The following is a 21,044-nucleotide window of genomic DNA, read 5'->3' as shown; positions in this document are numbered from 1 at the left end:
TTAAAAAGCTTTCTTTTTTATTTCCTTTAGTCAATAAATTGGTACCTGAATGAGAATGAGTCTATTTTTGTATCTTCTTTGATCTGTTACTTTGTATCTGGTATTTATCGAATATATATTTTCTATATGTAATCATGCTCTATCCTCTGTTGAATAACTATAGAACAATTAAAACACTTGTTGAGAATCTAAAATTAAATACCTAGCCCCTAAACCTTCAAAGTTTATAGCATTCGTAATTCCTTAGACAGTTAGCAAGCTGTTCATGTTACATCACAGCAATGTCACGAACATTAAAAATTGGGCTCTAAAACGTGTTTAGGCGTTCTACGCTACTGATGACTTCTCTCTCATTACTCTCCTCACTTATCTGCAATACTGCACTCAGAGTCATAAATCTTCTGCCTCTCTTACTCCCAGTTCCTTCCATTTATTTCTGGTATGATCATCTTGATTTACTATTATTGGTGTGATTGGATCATTATCATTACTGGTTACTAGTACAGTTCCAGGAACGTACTGTCTGCTCCGTAAACTGTTACCTCCACTTTTACGTTCTTCCTTCTAGCGTTTTATAAATTTTAAAAAGCACTTTTCCCCAAAAAGCTTTCACCTGGAGCTAGAACAAAGCTATGACCGTAAAGACCTACAACAAATAACGAAAATATTTATCTCATTGCTATTACCTTTGGTGACTAAAGGATAAGACACTATCTCCATTAGAGCAAACCAAGGAGGGCAAAAATCTTTAGGGTGGCATATTTACTGCTGGTATCCTCGGAGCTTGGAACAACACCTTACACGTGAATACCGCATAGAGGACGATTTTATCGATGGCTCTGTGGACAGGCAGGGAAAACAGCCATGTCTTTACTCGTGAGCCACTGAATGCCCACATATATGTGTGTATTTCTTTTTTTTTTTTTAAGACTTTAAGTATTGGGGCGCCTGGGTGGCTCAGTCATTAAGCGTCTGCCTTCGGCTCAGGGTGTGATCCCAGCGTTCTGGGATCGAGCCCCACATCAGGCTCCTCCACTGGTAGCCTACTTCTTCCTCTCCCACTCCCCCTGCTTGTGTTCCCTCTCTCGCTGGCTGTCTCCCTCTGTCAAATAAATAAATAAAATCTTAAAAAAAAAAAAAAAAGACTTTAAGTAATCTCTCTACCCAAGGGGGGGCTTGAACTCACAACCCCTCAAGATCAAGAGTCACATACTCTGCCGACTAAGCCAGCCAGGTGCCCCAAATATGCATGTATTTTAATTAATGGTAGAATTAACAGGTCCAGTTTTCATCCAGTTTGATTAAGGTGTATGCATTGATCAAAATAAATTATATGGCCAAATATGGGACACCTGGGTGGGGCTCAGTTGGTTAAGCGTCTGCCTTCAACTCACTCAGGTCATGATTCGAGGGTCCTGGGATCACGTCAGGCATTGGGCTCCTTGCTCAGTGGGGAGCCTGCTTCCCCCTCTGCCTGCTGCTACCCCTGCTTGTGCTCTCTCTCTGACAAATAAATGAATCAAATCTTTAAAAAATCGTATGGCCAAATACTCCACATCTCTGTGTGGGATCTTCACTCACAGTTTCCTTGTGTACCTGTTGTTTCACTAAAGGTGAAATAAAATTTAGCACGTGATTATTCTAGCAAATACTCATGCAAACAGGTGAATTGAGTATTTAAAAAAAAAAACTGATCCTGATTTGTTTTGGTTTTATAGAATCAGGAGTAAGTGGTTTTGGCAGAACTCTACAGATGTTGATATGATTTTCTTTGATCTCATCAATATCTTGCATTTAATTTTTAAATACAAGGGTTTTTTTAAACTTACTCAATAGGTAGACATATAATTCCTTAAATTCCTCTTTTTGAAGCTTGGAGTTCAGTCCCTTCCTCGTCGCATACACACCTGCCGCTCTACATTCCATCTCTGTTTTACTTTAGTTAGGGAAATATCTGAAGTTCTTTTTTATTTTTTTTATTTGTTCATAGCATGCCCCACCTAAATAGAATATACATACCCTGAAAGCAGACCATCTTACCTGACCCTGCAGTATCCCCAGCACCTAACACAGAAAAATTGCCCCTGCACATTGTGTTGAATGGTAGGAAGAAAGGAAGGAAAGAAGGAACATGGCATTTGCTTTCTGATTTTTTGTCTTCATACTGCATTTTGTTTGGAAAAATGCCTTAGTCCATTTGGGCTTCTCTAACAAAATACCATGCACAGCGGCTTATAAATACCAGAAATGTATTCCTCCCTTCTGGCGGCTAGGAAGTCCAAGATCAAGGCGCCAGCAAATTCGACGTCCGGTGGAGTCCCGCTTCTTGGTTCATGGGTAGCTGTGTGCTGTTGCTGGGTCCTCTCCTGCAGAAGGGGTTAGGGAGCTCTCTGGTGTCTCTTTTATAAGGGCACTAACCATATTAATGTGAGCTTGACCCTCATGACCTAGTTACCTCCCTAAAGCCCCACCTCTAAATACGGCACATGGGGAATTAGGTTTCAACATACGAATTTGGGGGAAAACAGTCTGTGGCAGAAAAAAATGTGTTAACCAATTAGATACCCTTTCTCCCGTGTTACCCAGAAAAACCAGGTCATTATTCATCCCCTTATCTTTACATCTTCTCTTTGCCCTGATCTCAAAAGAAGAGGTGTTTCTCCCTGCCAAGCTAACACCAGTATACTTGTACTCTTTACTTTATATTGAGGTCCGTGGGTGGGCACGTGAGGGTCCAGGAAAAGCGCAGAGGAGGAAATGCAGAACACCAGAGACAAACAAAGGCTCACTTGGCCTTCACATTAAACGACTTCCTCCAAGATAGCATTTATGAGTAAGAAAGATGATATTTTAAATCTGTACCCACCACTTTTGTTTTCCTAACCTATTTGTTCAGACCCTGCCTAGGAAGAAAGAAGCTATTCATTGAGCCCCTCACACCTCCACAACATTAAAGATTTATGTATGTATGTATTTTATTTATTTTAAGGAAGCTCTCTGCCCAGCGTGGGGCTTGAACTCATGACTCTGAGATCAAGAGTCACATCCTCTACCGACTGACCCAGCCAGGCGCCCCAGATTTTTTTATTTTTTAAGGAGATCTGTATACTCATATCGTGATATAGTGTGAAATGCCCTTTTTCATCCTCTCTCCTCCTGAGATACCTTTCTGGTCCCTGTTCAAATTGTGTAGAACTTGTTTCTCCCAAGTCAGTGAAGACTAAATTTATTTCATCAGGGGGGCCTGCGTGGCTCAGTCGGTAGAGCATGCAACTCATGATCTCAGGGTTGTGAGTTCAAGCCCTACACTGGGCATGGAGACTACTTTAAAAAAATAATAAAATAGGGGCGCCTGGGTGGCTCAGTCAGTTAAGCATCTGCCTTAGGCTCAGGTCGTGGTCCCAGGGTCCTAGGATCGAGCCCCACATGGGACTCCCTGCTCAGTGGGGAGTCTGCTTCTCCTTTTCCTTCAGCCCATCCCTGCACTTGTGCTCTCTCTCAAATAAATAAAATCTTTAATAATAATAATGATGAAATAAAAAAGTAACTAAATAAAATTTTAAAATAATTTATTTGAAAAGTCTTCATCATTTTGGGAAAAAGAGGTGTTGGTAAAATCTAATAGTACAACTATATTTTTTTTAAACATTCTAAATGATGCAAAGTATTTTTCTGAGAAAATGGGTGAAAGGAATGAATCAACTGTTATCACATATGACTTTCAAATTCTGTCTGTAGCCTGTATAAATACTTGGAGTCTTCTACTTTTGGTCCCACTTTACCAATTGTCTATGGAATATTTCCTCTTACATTTATTATTTTTTTCATTGCCCTACCTATTTTTTAATTTTGAAACTTTTTGAGTTTACAGGGAAGTTGCAAGAATAATACAAATAATTCTCACTTACCCCTTACCCAGATTCTCCAAATGTTAACATTTCATCACGTTTGCTTCATCCTCCCCCCACCTCTTTTGGTTGGTGGGGGTGTTGTTGTTCTGAACCTTTGAGAATACTTTGAAGATATGATTTCCTTTCCCTGCTAAATGTTTCAATAAACATCGCCTAAGAACAAGAACATTCTTTCACATAAGCACAGGACAATGATCAAAATCAGGAAATTAACATTGATACAATACAATTATCTAATCTAAAGACCTTATTCAGATCTCGCCAATTGTCCCAATCCTGGCCTTTATGCCAAGAAAATCTTTGATTATTCATTGCATTCACTTGTCCTATCTCTTAAATCTCCTTTAATCTGGAATAGTTCTTCAATCATTCTTTGTGTTTTACGACACTGATGTTTTCGAAGAGTACCTGTCAGTTATTTTGTAGACTGTCCTTCAATTAAGTACTATTTTGATCCTACCCGTTTGCTTTAATTTGTTCCTTGGACATTTTATGAACATTTTCTATCTTCATATTCTAGCTTTTTATTCTAGCACCACTTCCTAGATGTGTGATCACTTAACCTCCCTGAGCCTTAGTTCCTCATCTTTAAATTGAAGTAATACGTTTAATTTAAAAAAATAAAGTAAAGTAAAAACTGGGATAATTATATGGACCTAATGAGTTACAGACAGGATTAAAGGAAGTGAGGAACTTAAGAGGAACTTACCCTCCAAATTCATCAAATTATATGTATTAAGTATATGCTTTTTGTACACCAATCATACTTTGATAAAGTGTTTGTTTTTGCTTTTGTTTTAAGGAATTTACCCAAGGCGTGTCGCAAAGTCATTTGCTTTCCATGTGATTTGATTTCTCAACTCTTTATCATCTGGCCACGTTTACATAGATGCATTCTCATTTACCCATGGGTCTCTAAAAATGGGGTGCTAGAACTATTTAGAACTCACCTAAATAATTGTCATCCTCTTCAAAGTATTCACTGTTATTGAACCTGTAGTCAGTTAAAACCCCTAAACCTTTTCCTGCGTAAACTTTTTTATTCTTACTAGTAGTAGTCGTCTCATGATTGATACTACTAGTGGTGATAGCACTTGTTGACCCGACCAACCACACGTGTCAGGGTCGGCCCTGGACACCTCCTTAAGTGGGCCCTTTGTGTTCTGTAATTCTCCCAACTCATGAGGTAGTTATTATCTGCATTTTTGAGATGAGGAAACAGATTCAAAGGACAGGATTTATGTAAATGAGAGAGCTGGGATTTAGTCCCAAATTGAAATTTCAGAACATAAGTAAAGTCTTTCTGTATTAAGTATCGTTTTTAATTTCTACTCATCATTCAAGCCTATCGGAATCTTTATGACGCCTGATTTTGCCATCCGTCATATAGGCTTTTCCTCCCAACTGAGATCGTGTGTGACTTCCATGTTTTCCTCCGAGTCATTGATTCAAATGTTGTTCAAGAAAGAGCCCTGTGATAAATGCTAGCATTTCCTTCTAGGTTGAAATAAGTCACTCTCGGTATAGTTTTTTCAAATAGCTATAAATAAATCTTGCTGGATCGTGGGCTACTTTACCTATAGCCATCTTATCCACAGGAACAACTGGAGATCCTGTTTTATCCTGCCTCCGGCACCCCCCCCCCCCCCGCCGGGCTATGAATCTAACAGCACCACGGGGAAAGAGAAAACGCTCTTCTTAGTTTGGCCCAGCTTGTTTATGTTGAAATAATATTGGTCCCTGGTGACTATTCCTTCTTTTCTTATAAATTTCTCTTTAATAAACGGTTCTAGATTTTCGATAGAGGTGAATCCAAACGATAGTAGTATCCCGAATTCTGGTCCCTTTCTAACAATATCACTGAGTTGCTGTGTAACCTCCAGAAGGCCACTCTTTTAACCGAGACATTTCCGAAAAAAGAAAGAGAACGTTAAACCTACCATTTATGATTTCTTAAGGGGATTTATTTGATTTGGGCCACAACTTAATGCAGTAAATATTATCTCTGTCTTACAGATGAAAATAATAAGACTTGGAGAGATTTTCAAACTTACCTAAAGTCGCTCAGGTTATAAACGGGGGATCTGCTAGCTATGCCGTCTCAAAGTGGCAGATTGTCGCAAACTCCTTCTGCTGTGATTTATTTTAGGACACTCTGCTGCCACTAACTGTTCATTTGTACCAAATGGTATAGACGAAAAAGTAGATTTGCTTGAGCGCTCCCTACCCAACTAAATCAGCACACCAGAAGGCAACAATTCTCAAAGTGTTTTCAAAGGAACACTCATCCCTCCAACAGCCTGAGGATAAAGCAGTTCTGTCAAATGTTTGACATACGTCTCATACTCCTGCGATTCTCTAGAGATTCAAAGGGTTCTGAGGAGCCTTTAGAAAAGAACTCCCTTTAACTCTCCTGAACCACAGAGCTAGAGTTTCAGGAAGCACATTTGGCTTAAACTGTAATAAGTGTTAGGGTTTTTTTTTTGTTTTGTGTTTGTCTTTTTAAATTTTTACTCTTTGGGCCTCCAAGGATGTCTATCCAAAGAGACAACGAGGCTTCAAAACACATATTCTTTTTTCAGCGAACATTCCTCATCTTTGGGAAGTGCTTTAAGGTTTACCGAAAGCTTCCTCCTGCCTGAGGGATCATTTGGCCTTCAGAACCACCAAGGTGAGGGTTGTGCTGGGATCCTTATTTTCCATTTACAGAGAGAGGTCTGGAGTTGTTACGGAAATTCGCTCAATGCCGTAATGCCGTACAGCAAGAGAAGAGGCCAAACTCACATTCAGGTTTTCTCACACCAAAGTCAGTACTCCCGCACTCCTTGTCTTTGTTTCTCTGCCTTTGATCATTTAACAGCTTGTTGACGTGCTCAAAGCAAGCAACTTGGAAAAATAAACAAGGCGACATTAAAAATGTCGGATGACCTTGACATTATGACAGTTTCAATCCTCAAAACGGTATTTGGAATTTTTCCCTTATAAAAAGTTACTGTTCCTCAGCATGGTCAGGTTGGGGCTTGGAATGGAAAGCGGGGTATACCCTACTAAGTTTGAGCCTTGTGGGAAAGCCATGGGTTCCTGGAAACAGCAGATTAGCCCACAGCCATCCCTGTTTACATAGTCGATGTGTGTTTGTTCTGTTTGAAGATACTTCAAAAATAACAATTGTAAAAGAGATTACTGCTTTGATCAGAGAATCTGAATCTCCTTTGTTTGACCATGAATAATTGGTCTTTGTAATGCTAATGCTTCTTTTAAAGAGTATCAGATCTGCAAATGCACCTTAATTACAGGCAAGCAGTTTTGGAGGGAATTTGTGACAGCATTTTACTGACGGTCTTTTCTAGTTCCCCTTCAAATCTAATTATAGTAGGAAGATTATTTTAGGCCAAGCCGCAAAAAGCTATAATTATTAGTGTTTTGATTAATGTTCACATCGGTCAAAATAGTTATCTTATTGAAGAGCAAGATTTAAATCTTTAAAATGTCCTATTTTTCCTGCAAAGCACGGAACAAAAGGTAAAGGCTTCACTGAGCTGTACTTGCTAACCTGTTAACCATAATTCTGCTGGCGGCTCGGAAGTCTGTTTCCTCCAGTGTTTACGTTTAGACGCACCCCGTGGGAATCCACCCCTTAATGCTTGATTCCTAAAATGTTTCACTTTCATTTGAAACCAACTAAAGAATCCCATCACAGTATATGAGTGCAGTCCGGAGAGAAGGGAATACTTCTGTTTTAAGTTGTTCCATTTTAATTTTGTTGTTGTTGGCAGAAAGGACATGTTACTCCAGAATGGTAGAAGTTGCCGAAGAGGTGAGGAAGTGGGATTGCTGCAGCGCAGACCGGGCGATTTGGTTAGACAGGAGGAACGGTTTCTCAACAGCACAGTGACATCCCCGTACGTGGAGGTGGTTTGAAAATTGCATGTTTTATGAAACGGGGTGAGGCAAAGCCCGTGTGCCCAGCAAGGCCTGGTCTAAGAAGAGCACCTTCCCTCTGATCGTACTTGTGATCTTAAGATCGTATTAAATCCCAAAATGAGATTTTCTCCTCCCCTGACTAGAATGCTCGTGACAGTGAAGCCCTTATACCTGCTGCCAGTGCTACTTCCAACGGGGAGGGTCGTCTTCGGGATGGCGATAACATTTAAACTTATCACTTAAAAACTATGACTAGAGCCAATCACACCTGTATACGAGGGGAAATATCTTTGAGGTCTAAGCCATACTGAATTAGCACATTCCGAGTTGTGTGTGTGTGTGTGTGTGTGTGTGTGTGTGTGTGTGTGTTTCCTAATTATGGCAGCCATTAGCTTTGCAGCATTGCATTCATTCCAAGCAGCAGGGATGGGGAACAATAATCTTGTTTACCCGAAGCTGGGGAGCGTAGACCGAGCTTTGTTCCCTCCACAGCCTAATCTAAATGCTTTGCTAGGTGCCATCCCACACAATAGAGTGTGACTGGCCCCCCTCAAAGAGCCTCCCTTGCCCTAGTTAATTCAGTTGTCGCTGAAAACCTCTACAAGGTCAAGGAAAAACAGGTAAGAGGCCCTTTCAAACTTAATAAGGGGCACGTTTTATTTACGTTTATTTCAAAGTAGAGCCCTCAGATATAGGAACACTTCTTCTGAAATCGTTGAATCTATTAAAATTATCCGAGGGAAAATAATGAACTCCTTCGAATTGTTGTTGACAATTAATGGAATAGGAAGGTGGCTGTGGTAAATGGCTCTCTCGCAGTAATGGGGAAAAGCAAATTATTAAATGGACAAGTTATTTACGTTTGAAAATAAACTGCATCTCACAATGGGAAATTAGGTTACAGGCCATTCGGCGTTACAACACGAACAGGTCATTAGTTTTAATTTTCCACAACAAAGATTTTAGGGTAATTCGCTTTTATTAGAATGGAGTACTTTCTCTCCTACACACATTATCATTCAACACCTCTGTTGTCACCATTAGAAGTTCCCCCCTGATATGTACAAAGAATATCCTTTATTTTTTTAAGTGTCTAGATAGTATGGCAAAAGTTTTGCATTCAGCAAGGACTGAATCGCTAGGTGAGCACAGCGTCGATGTCTCACTAGCCTTGTCCAACCCCAAACATAATCACCCGAGGGAGCGATCCTCGCCGCAGCTGACATGGTTTAGGGTTTTAGTGTTTGAGCGTGCACAGTGTATTTCTGTACTGTAAAATGTCTGCTAGCATAGAGGAAGAACAATAATCAGTTATACATTAAGCACGAAAGGTCATTTCTTGTGGCAAATGCAAGGTCTATTGATCAAGTCACATTCGTCCGTAGACATGAGTCTCATTACTGAATGCAGCTGATGAAGGAGCCCATTGTCTAGTAGGACATGATGATAAGTGCAAATCATCCCTTTGCTTGGGGTGGTTTGAATATCATCAAATGTTTATCTTCATTTTTATAATATAATTTGCTAACTTTTCAGCTAATCAATCCCTGAAGCTGCATTCTTTGGTTAACTCACGATGCTGCCCGTTCAAACAATGATTAATCGCCTACTGTTAACTATAAGATAAGAAAAAAATTAAAAGAAAATGAATGACGTATTCACTTGTGTTACAAAATTGTCTATAAACTAGTTTCCCAGCAGGAGCTGTGGTTTGCTCTCAAACTTAAATAACTTGTCTATGTAACCTTATCTTCCTGGTACTTCCTGCAAACTTCATATATTATGCAATCGAGCCCATAAATATGGGTAGAAGTTAACTTGTATGGTTGAAACAGAGTTAACCACACACATGTCATTAAAGCTTTATCACTATTTCTGCCATAAACCTCTCCCTTTTCTTTAAGAGATTTACCAAGCTGTCATAAAAATGTATTACGGCTTTTTCTTTGCAAAACACGAACTCCTGCGAAGTGGCTTGCCTCCTTAACTAAACGCACGGGGCTGCGGCTTAGTCCCGCATGCGAGCAGCGTATGTGCTGCAAACGTGTCAGGACGGCCTGTGTAGATCGAATGTCGCAGGGCCGACATGGCACCTGCATCAGTGATTCCCCATTTGCCTTTCATAAATTACCCAAAAAGTCACCCAGTAGTTCCAGTGATGACCTATTACTAGAGGCATACGATTAAACATATTTAACCGGTTCACCAAATAAACAAGGAAAAGTATAACAGGATGCTTTGTGGGGGCAAACGTGATTACACATAAACAAATATCTGTAATGAGAGAGAGAGAGAGATTTTCCAGGGATATTATCAACCTAAAGTAATTAAGCAGGAAAACTGAAAGGATTAGATCTCCTAAACTGACTTAGCCAAAGACTCTAGCAAGCATCACACTGATGATTCTGCTGATGTCTTTTCAGGAGCTACTTCCAGTAGCATTGTATCTTGCAGTATACGTACAGTATATTGAGAAACGGTGGTTTCAGACATATATATTTTTTTAAGATTTTTTTTAAAGTAATTTCTACACCCAACGCAGGGCTTGAACTCACAAGAGTCGCATGCTCTTCCCACTGAGCCAGCCAGGTGCGCCTCAAATATATATATATTTTTAATGTGTAGACACAAAGCCTCTTAAAATGACTCCCCTTTAGAAATATGATATTATTTTTTAATTACTTCTTACTTTCTATGTTCCTATCATAGAAGCCTGAGGTCATGCAGTGGAAGATTCCTGAGTTCAAAAAACTGTGTTCAAATTCTTCAGGGCCCTTCTCATAGGTCTCTTCCTCCAGGAAGCCTTCCTTGACTAGCTGGCACAGGTAATACTTTATCTTCTGGGTTTTTATAGTATTTTATGGTTAACATTTAATAACGCTTTTGGTCCCCTTCAGATTCCCAGTGCTCATTAGCACAGTTCGTGTCACTCAATAAATCTTTATTTAAGAATAGATTTTTCATTTCTTCTAAATTGAAAGGTTTTTTTTTTTAAGATTTTATTTATTTATTTATTTGAGAGAGTGAGAGAACAAGTGGGAGGAGGGGCAGACTCCCCACGGAGCAGGGAGCCAGATGCAGGACTTCATCCAAGGACCCTGGGATCACAACCCGAGCCAAAGGTAGACACTTAACAGACTGAGCCACACAGGCACCCAAAAGTTGTTTTTGTTTTTGTTTTTTTTTAGGATAGATAAATCTTTTGGTTCTTTTCAGACCAATAAATTCCAAGAATCCGGGTTTATATCCCTAGTATTAGGACATTCATGAAGGTAGGCTACTTTATGCATGGAATTGTCAATGCTTAAGAATGGTAGTACTGATGTCTTAATTACCATCAGGACGCAGGTAGCAGCCTCCCTCCCTTCCTGCCATCCATAACCCCCAATCTGTTGCCTCTCCCTAGAGGAAAACTATTGGTAATTTTGTGTTAGCCATTTTATTTTATTTTATTTTATTTTATTTTATTTTATTTTATTTTATCTTATTTTATTTATTTATTTATTTATTTATTTATTTATTTATTTTTATTTTTAAATAGGCTTCGTGCTCTGTACGGAGCTGAGCACCAGGCTTGAACTCACGACCCTGAGACCAAGACCTGAGCTGAGATCAAGTGTCTGATGCTTAACCAACTGAGCCACCCAGGTGCCCCATGTTAGCCATTTTAGACAATGTATATGTCATATAAATTATTTATGTAAATGGCACCATGAAATAGCATTAACCAGTGACATTTTCAAAAATTGTCATGCCTTTAGAAATCTTTTCATGTCACTACGGATATAGTTACTTGGTTAGTTAAAATTCTGGATAGGAGTCCATAATGTGGATATACTAGAACTGACTTAACCATTTACTTGATCATTATGTGACCTATTGTTGAATATTTAGATGGTTGCCAATTTTTCAACATTACAAATAGTGCTTCAGTAAACATTCTGATATGTCTATCTATCTTTGTGCATTTAAGGGATTTTGAGGAATGAATTCCTAAAAGTGGATTTCAAAGCATATGAAAATTGTACCTTTTGATAGACGCTCCAGATTGCCTCTGTACAGATTAACATTTTACAAAATCATACAAAGTTATCTTTTTACTAACATTCTAAGACTTCCAATTTCCCCCCAGTCTCACTGAATCTTTTTCATTTTTGTACCTCAGTTGAGCAAAATGGTATTCCATTGCTGTTTTGATTTACATTTCTCCATAGGAGTGAGGTTGAGACTCTTTTCTTGTTTGTCAGCCGCTTGTATATCTTCTTTTGTGAATTGCCTATTTACTGTGCTTCCTAATTTTCTTTTGGGCTCTCTTTGCGTTATAGATTTTTCAAGATCTCTTTTATGACAGTGGATATTAATCCTTTGTTGAGAATATTTTCTCCCGAGATAGTCACTTACCATTTTGGGTGGTTGGAAGTTGAGGGGTCACCTGTCTTTTAATATTATGGTCACATTGCTTCATGAAACTCTTCATTGTGTTAGACATTCTTCTAGATAGTATTACATAATTACATGTAGAAACTGGATTTGATCAATCCATGTGCCCACTGCTCTCACTGGTCTATAGTTTGTGATTTAGACCCTAAGTGCCATGCCAATTCTTGCCTGGAATTCCCTCCCCTTTCCTTCTCGCTACGTTTTGTAGAATCTTGCCTTTTCTTTTACGGTCAATCCAAGAATCAATTTCCATGGTGATCTCTTTTTTCCTCGTTTACCATTCATTTGCACATGATGAATTTATTTTGGGTGTGCATCTATTTTAAGTTCAACCGGGTGGGAAGCTATTGGGAAGGTATTCCACTGAAGGACCTTGCTTTTGCCATAACTTCCCATGTTTAGCACATAGTAGGAATCTAGCAAATATTTGTTGGTTGCTTTAAAAAAATTTTTTAGAAGGAAATATTGAATTTGCCCTCTACCCCCCATACATACACACTATGGGTAATTTGCCTATGCGTTTCTTCATTTTCTTTGTGTAATTGGTCTTTTGTTACACTTTGTCATTAGGCTACACCTGCTCTTAATGTCTAAGTTTTAAAACCTCAAATATAAAGTTGTGAACAATAGTAGGACCTGATTTTCTCAAAATTCTCTGGTGGCGCAAGGAAGAATCTAATAGTTTTCAAATTGGAAAGACACATCGCTGAAGTCCAGCTAACTCCCTGGGATAGGTCTTTATTTCATGCTACTGAGCTCTGCCCTCTCAAACACAATCACAGTGCTCGTTGGGATGTAACATGGGCCCATGAAAGAGGAACCTGGACTTTACAGCAGTTTTTTGGTTTATTTGTTTGTTTTTCAAAATGAAAAGGCAAAACCAAATCTAAACAACATTAAAAGAAGATTGATATTTCATTGCTTCAACCATTATTAATTCAAGGTCATTCTTGTTTCATTCATACCTTCACTCGATGCTCAGTGTGTGTGTTCCTCATTCAGTCATACATTTTCTTTTACTGCTCTACTTGGCAGAGACCAGGCTGGGGAAACAAATATGAATGCAACATGGAATATAATAAAAGCAAATTTGATAAGTGCAGTGATGGTGACGGTACCCAGGACATCAGAGGCGTCGTGACAGAGAAATGTTAGGTCAATGAAGGCTGAGGGAAGGGACATATTTTAGCTAAGATGGAGTTACTTTGTGGGTTTGTGATGGGTTCTCTTGGATTTAACTCTAAGACTGCTACAAATACAAGTCTGTGGAAACCAGTCCCAGAAAGTAGGATCTTATCTCTTGAAGTAAATCAAATAGTTCCCAAACTTTTATTTTTTTCTTTTAATTTCAAAATCCTTTCAAACTTAAATAAAACGTTGCAAAAAGAAACAAATAATTGCCGTATACCTTTTACCCAGATTCACCAACCACCATTTTGCCACATCTGCTCTCTATTTCTCTCTCTCTCTCTCTCTCTCTCTCTCTCTCTCTCTCTCTCTCTCGCTACACACACACACACACACACATTTTTACGGGTGGCCTTGATTAATTCAACTGTTAGTTGCAAACATCATTACCTTTTATCCATAAATATTTAGGATGCATGTTCTAAGAACAAGGATATTCTCTTTCTTTTTTAAAGCTTTTATTTTTATGTAATCTCTACACCCGACATGGGGCTCGTACTTACAACCCCGAGATCAGGGGTCGCATGCTCCACTGACTGAGCCAGCCGGGAGCTGTAAAGACATTCTCTTATACAGAGTTACATTATACAGTTTAGAATGTACCATTGTCCGTACTCAAATTTCCCCAATAATATTCATTACGAACAGTGCTGCAATAAACATTCTGGTAAGTCTTTGTGCACATTTAAGTGATTTTGAGGAATCAATTCTAAACATGGAATTTCAAAGTGTATGAAAGTTTTATTTACAGTCCACATCGAAATTTTGCTAACTTACAGTCCATACTCAATTTTTGCTAATTACCCCAATAATGTTCCCTATCGCAGTGGCCCCCACCACTTCTGGATCAAACAGGATTATACGTATTTTTAAAAAGAAACTCTTGCTGAGCCTCTCTTTGATCCTTCATGATATTTACATTTTTGAGGAGTACAGTACGGTGGGTTTGTACAAAGTTCCTGCATCTGAATTTGTCTGACCTTTCCTCCTGGTTGGATTCAGGGTATGAATTTTTGATAGGAATACAAGATAAGTAATGTTTCACCCTTCTCAGTTCATCACATCAGGGAGGACATGAAGTCAGTTTGTCCCACTAATGATGACGTTATTTATTTATTTTTTTTAGGTAAAATCTACCCCCCAGTGTGGGTCTTGAACTCCCTACAGTGATATTAAGAGTCTCATGCTCTACTGTCCGAGTAGCCAGAAACCCCTCATAATGTTAATTTTGATCATTTGCTTAAGGTAGTATCTGTCAAGTTTTTCTATTGGTAAGTTACCATTTTTCCCATGGTAATTAATACCTCATCTATGGGGAAATACTTTATGACCATGTAAGTATCTCATTGCTTATCAGAATTTCACGCAATTATTTTAGCTTTCATTAATTCTTGCTTGAATCAATTAATATGATATTGGCTGTAAATGTTGTAAATGGTGATGTTTCTCTTATTTCTTCTACATTTTTAGAAGGCATTCTATCAAACTTTTATTCTTAATTTAACCTTTTATGTATATAATGAATAAAATTGAGTTCACCAAACATCAGTTGCCTGTTTAGTATGGGACACTGTGCTAGGAGACATCATAAGGAACTCAAAGACAAGACCATTTAGGCCCTGCAGAAGCATACATTGTTGGTGGAGGTGGAAGCAAGGCAGATAGTAAGAAATGCTTTACTGGAGAAACAAAGCTAACGGGAAGGGGAAAACACCAAAAGAGGGTACTTCCTTTTTTTTTTTTTTTTCTTGGTTAAGATTTTAATTTTAAGTAATTTTAAGTAATCTCAATGTAGGGCTCAAACTCGCAACCCCGAGATCAAGAGTCACATGCTCCACTGACTGAGCCAGCCAGGTGCCCCAAGAGAGGGTAATTCTTACTGGGATACACGGAGGAACATTGGAAGAGAGGTGGGTTTTTAGTTGGGCTTGGGATAATATGGTTTTTTTGGTCAAAGTTGGAGGGAACAGCAGCAATATTTGGGAAATGACAAATAAGCCCCATGGATGGTCAGAGCCTCAGTTTCCTGGGAGAAGAGGCGGGGGGCATAGTGGGATTCCAGGTTGGGAAGGTCAGCTGGGGTCCAGCTCAAAGTCCCACTCAGAAGAGTTTTGACTTCAATCTACCGACTCAGGGAAGCAATGAAACATTTGAGGAGGGGGATTACTTTTCAGATGATGCTGAGAGCAGGGACAGCATCTAATTTGTCTTTATAGATTCAGGGCCTACAGCGCGTGGAGTGTGTTCGATAAATGTTCGCAGGCACCAATGTGCAGGATGATTTAGAATAAGGACTGGTGTGTGTGTGTGTGTGTGTGTGTGTGTGTGTGTGTGTGTGTGTGTGTTTTACGTGTGGGTTGATATCATGATCAGGAGGTGGGGAGACAAGGGGGGCCCTTAATTCAGAAATCAGCTCTCTGTTGACTAGTTCATAGAAAATGTTTTACATATCAAGTCCCTACGGGCGCCTGGGTGGCTCAGTCAGGTAAGTGCTGGCCTTCGATTGAGGCCATGATCCCAGGGTCCTGGGATTGAGCCCTGTGTTGGGCTCCCTGCTCAGCGGGGAGCCTACTTCTCCCTCTGGCCCTCCCCTGCTTGAGCTTTGTCTCTCTCTCAAATAAATAAATAAAAATCTTTTTAAAAAAATCAAGTTCTTAGACCACCAACGCCACTCTACCCCAGCCAACACCACCCTCCCCCAGCATTAATTTTCAATTCCCAGTAAGCAAGTTTGGGAATTACTTTTTCATTTTTTAAGATTTATTTATTTATTTGAGAGAGAGAAAGAAGGAGAGTGTGTGCACGTGCAATCAGGGTGGGCGGGCAGAGGGAGGGGGAGAGAATCTCCAGCTGACTCTCCACTGGGCATAGAGCCGGACGCTGTGGGGCCCGATCCCAGGACGCTGAGATCACCACCTGAGAGGAAATCAGGAATTGAACGCTTAACCAACTGACCCACGAAGGAGCCCCTTGGGAATTACCTTTGAACAACTTTGGGTGCCAGGAAGGAGAACAAGGCAGAAGGTAGTATGAACATCTCATGAGAAACTATTTCATTCTCTATCTCCTCTATGAATATTGTAGAATTTTAAAAACCAAACAACACAAACAGCTCTTTAAAGATGCCTATAAATTTTATCTAGCTTTAAAAGTCTATACATTTTGTCAAAACACTGTAAATAAGCTTTAATAGAGGAAAACAAAGCAAGAAAATAAAATGAGATACCCAAAATAACTGAGTAAAAAAAATTGTAGAAGAAGTCTTTACCGATCACTTAGGAAATAAAACATATTTATATTTATATCTCAAACATTCCCCAGGTTGTCTCTTTCCAACTTCAAACTTTGTAATCTCTTCAGTTTCTTTATTCTGCAGTGAATCTTGAAAATCTAGCAGTTTGGTTAAAGTTTACGTATCTTCCCAGCACAGGGTGGTTGCAAGTTGTGGCCTTACTTACTGCTTTCAAATGGAAAATCAGTTTTTTAAAGATTTTTTAAAAAATTTTGAAGTGATCTCTATACCCAACGTGGAGCTTGAACTCACAATTCTAAGATCAAGAGTCAGGTGCTCTACCGACGGAGCCTGGCAGGTGTCCCTCAGATGGAAGATCATTTGGTCATTACCTGCAGTCCCAGTGAACACTTCACTGTGTAAAGGCAACATTTACTTACCATCTTATTGAAAACATTTATTCTGGGGCGCCTGGGTGGCTCAGTCAGTTAAGCGTCTGTCTTTGGCTCAGGTCGTGATCCTGGGGTCCTGGGATCGAGCCCTGCATCAGGCTCCCCACTCAGTGGGGAGTCTGCTTCTCCCTCTGCTGCTCCCCCTGCTTGTGCTCTCTCGTTCTCTCTCTGTCAAATAAATAAATAAAATCTTAAAAAAAAAAAACATTCTGATTATGAATGGAACATGTGGAAATTGTGGAAAATTTAGAAAATATTGAAAAACAATGAAAAACTACCAAACCTTTGACCATCCCATGGTAGCCACCAAAAATGCGTTTTGTATTTTCTTTTTGTCTTTATGTGTGTGTGTTTATAAAACCTCTTAATTTTTTTACTTGATATATCATGGGTACTCTCTCATGTGACTAAATATTTTTTAATAATGTGATTTCTGATGACAGAACAATAGCCATTGTATAGCTATATTGTTGCACTATTCTGTTGGTCACTTTGGATATTTCCAATTTTATGTGATTATATATATATGTGTGTGTGTGTGTGTGTTTCCTAGAGGGGGAATTATCCATCTTGTTAAAGGTTATTTCCATTTTATAAATCTTTTTATTTTGTATTTTTTTAAAAGTAACTTCTATGCCCAGTGTGGGGCTTGAACTCACGATCCCGAGATCAAGTCACATGCTCTACTGACTGAACCAGCCAAGAGCCCCAAGGTTATCTCTATTATTAGCCTTCTTCATACTTATTGTCAAATTGTCCTCCTCAAAAGTTACATGAGTTTTCACAACCATCACCAGTGGATAGAAGCTAAGGCATGAAGGGCCAGCATTGGTGTTAGCACTGCTGTTACATGTTTCATTTACAAATTAACCTTCCCAAAGGGTCTTCCCTTGTGACCCCTGTGCAGTTCAGTTGAGCATTCTTTGTGCACACCCGACACCCTAGGACCATTAGTGCTTTTGTCATCACTTGAACAGCAATTGGCTCAAAACACCGCTCATTGTGATGACGATGTGGCCTGGTGATGTGGCTTCCTTAGTGTTCTAAAAGATTGTTTGGTATAACTGCTTCAGTTCAGGATTTTTCTCTGACCTTTCCTATCACGTTTAGAGTCAGAATTCAAACACTATACAGTTGAAGCTACAGTATGCCTGGCCTCTAACTTGGTTCAAGGCATTTATATTTATGTCATTTTTGTCTGCTTATTACACTAACAAGGTGGAAAAGGCTATCCCAGTCCCCCACAAAAGGTAAAATTCTGGGTTTTTCTGGTCTATTGCTAGAGTCTTAAAAATAGGTTAGATAAATTACAGCACATTTAGGAATAAGTGCACATCGAGAGTTTTATGAGATATTTTATGAAGAACACATTTAAATCCAAACTTAATATAAAATTTAATTTCTTAAGAACTGGGGTGGGAAATAGTACAAAAATAGAGTATTAACATTTTTCTTAAGGCAGCATTTTAATTTATAAAAAAAGAGGGATATTAGTCCTATTTAAATTACATATTTTTTCAACAAAAAGGGATGAAATCTTTTCTCATGGCTGTTAACCTTTGAGTCAAAATGGTTTGAATTTTGACTAATCTCAATTGAAGCTTCTATTTATCGTGTTTTCTCAATGAATTTTTTTTTAATTTGAAGTGTGGCTTAAGGCAGTTGCCATTAATGAAAAAAATAAACGATTAAACGTGAAATGTTTTAGAGGACAATAATTATGTTTTTTATGTTTCTGTTGATACAAATTCTAACACTAGGTAGGCAATCAGTTAATACCAAGAAAGTCACTTTAAATGGAATAATCTTACCCTAGAGAAGAGTGTACTCCCTTACAAAAAATTGTTTTTACTCATTCTTGTGCTTTTTCTGTAGTCCAATATCACTCGGTAATTTGATTCTGACTTTACAGAAATGGAATATTCCATGAATATTTTCCAGAGTGAATAAAATGTTGTCTAAAATTGTCTTAATTTCAAGCTCTCCCTGACATTTTGGCCGAACAACTGAATACAGACACTTCTTTTGCCGTGTCTTCCTGTGAACATTGCCCGAGTGATAGCTTCATATTTCTCTCATCTCATCATTCAGAAGCTATTTATCCATTTTTTTTTTCCACTGCCTCCTTTAAGCCTCCTCCCTGCCCCCCCCCAATCACTGAATGCCTGTTCAGCCCCCACACATTCAGGCGTATTTATTCCCGTAAAGATAGTGACACTTATGGTTTATTCTAAGACTAAATCTGTGTTGCCCAGTGACTAAGGACTTAAGCATGCACATTGCTTCTACGCTTACCCTCCTACCTAACTTGACTACTCAACTTTATTTCTTTCCCTCAGAATTCTCTGTTTTGGCATAGTTCAGTTAGCATACCACTGCCAGGCCACTAATTGATTTCTGAAACCTGACATTTGTTTTTTGTTTTCTCCTATCTTCCCTAATGGTACAGCACTACTAAGCAGGAAGGAATGCAAAGAACTAGAAAGTTCAAAGTAATTGAGGATCTGTCCATTCACAAGGTCTGGCATCATGCCAATGTAGAACCTGGAACATTTGAAAAATATTTATCAAGTTTTAACCCTTTTGGCGAAGTCGGTGAATCAGGCTTGCAGCTGTAGCATGTGCAACAGCAAGTAGGCTTGGTTGAGCATGTTCTTTCTATGTTCAGAATTGCATGGCCAATGTCTCAGAAAAGGATTACTTTCCAATTACCGTACTGTTTTACATTGCTAAGCTAGTTATTTTCGGTGAGATTGCAGAGCTGGGCATTTCAGAGAAACCATGACTTAAAAGTGGCAGCCCTGTTTTATGAATCCTCATGTCAGAAATGAAATTTAAATAAATGCTACTATATTTGCACAGCAACAAAAAACGATTGAATTCAGCTTTTCTCACGTGAATATATTGGGAGCCAACCATAGCTAGGTTCATACCTTTATTCATTATAAAAAATGGAAATATGAAAAAAAAGAACAGGACTATACAAGTATTTTATTAAAAACTTACCAACAGGTGGGTTTTATTTTGTTTGGCTATTGGGAAAACATTTGTAAATGAAAGCATCTTAAAAAATGGTGTGAAATATAGAAACATCTCCAGTAAAATAACTGGATTTTATTGTAGTGAAAACAGGTTGAAATAACAGGCCACTCAAGATGCTCTGATAAAAGAAAGACAAAAGAAAAGGTCTAGATGGGCTTAGAGGCAAATTAAAATATAAGCAGATAGTAACTTCTATTAAACCTAAGTTAAAAAGAATATAAAAGTTTTGTTAAGACTTATCTATATCACATTCAGTTTTGATCATGTTATCAGCATTATAACTAAAAATCTGTCAAAGTTCAATTTTTAAAAAAGTAATTAAATCCCATACCAATTCTATAACCTGTTTTTAAGTTATGTAATTACATACTTGGGTTCAATCTTAGAGAAAATCAGGACAGCTTTTTTAAAGGTGGAGGTGGATACTATGGGATTGTTTGCTTAGAAAAAAATTTGCAGAAACACTTATTAAATACTACTTTGGTAACATGAAAGTAGTCGTCAACCATTCTCTGAAAGAAGTGATCACAGCTATAAAGATGAATCATTTATTAACAAAAAGGAAATGAAAAGGAAAAAATTTTACAGCATAATTTTGTTTTCTAATAATAAATACCTCTAATATTTCATGTGTATATTATTTTTTCAATCTACACACCAAAATGAGATCCATACTTTTAATAGGTTCACCTCTTTGAAGTGAACGTTTTTCTAAGAGCTCATTTTTTTTACGCTGTTTTACTGTGAAGTGATGAGTAGGCTGCTGTATATGTAAAATTGTCTAATAGTATAGTGTGCTGTCAACATATATACATATGTAGTAATATACCAGGCATTTTTATTGCAGTTTATTGT

The sequence above is a fragment of the Ursus americanus genome, chromosome 10 (genome assembly GCF_024610735.1).
Source record: "Ursus americanus isolate L20-20 chromosome 10, mUrsAme1.1.p, whole genome shotgun sequence".
In the NCBI taxonomy this organism is placed as follows: Eukaryota; Metazoa; Chordata; class Mammalia; order Carnivora; family Ursidae; genus Ursus; species Ursus americanus.
Note: the sequence above shows the minus strand (reverse complement) of the source record.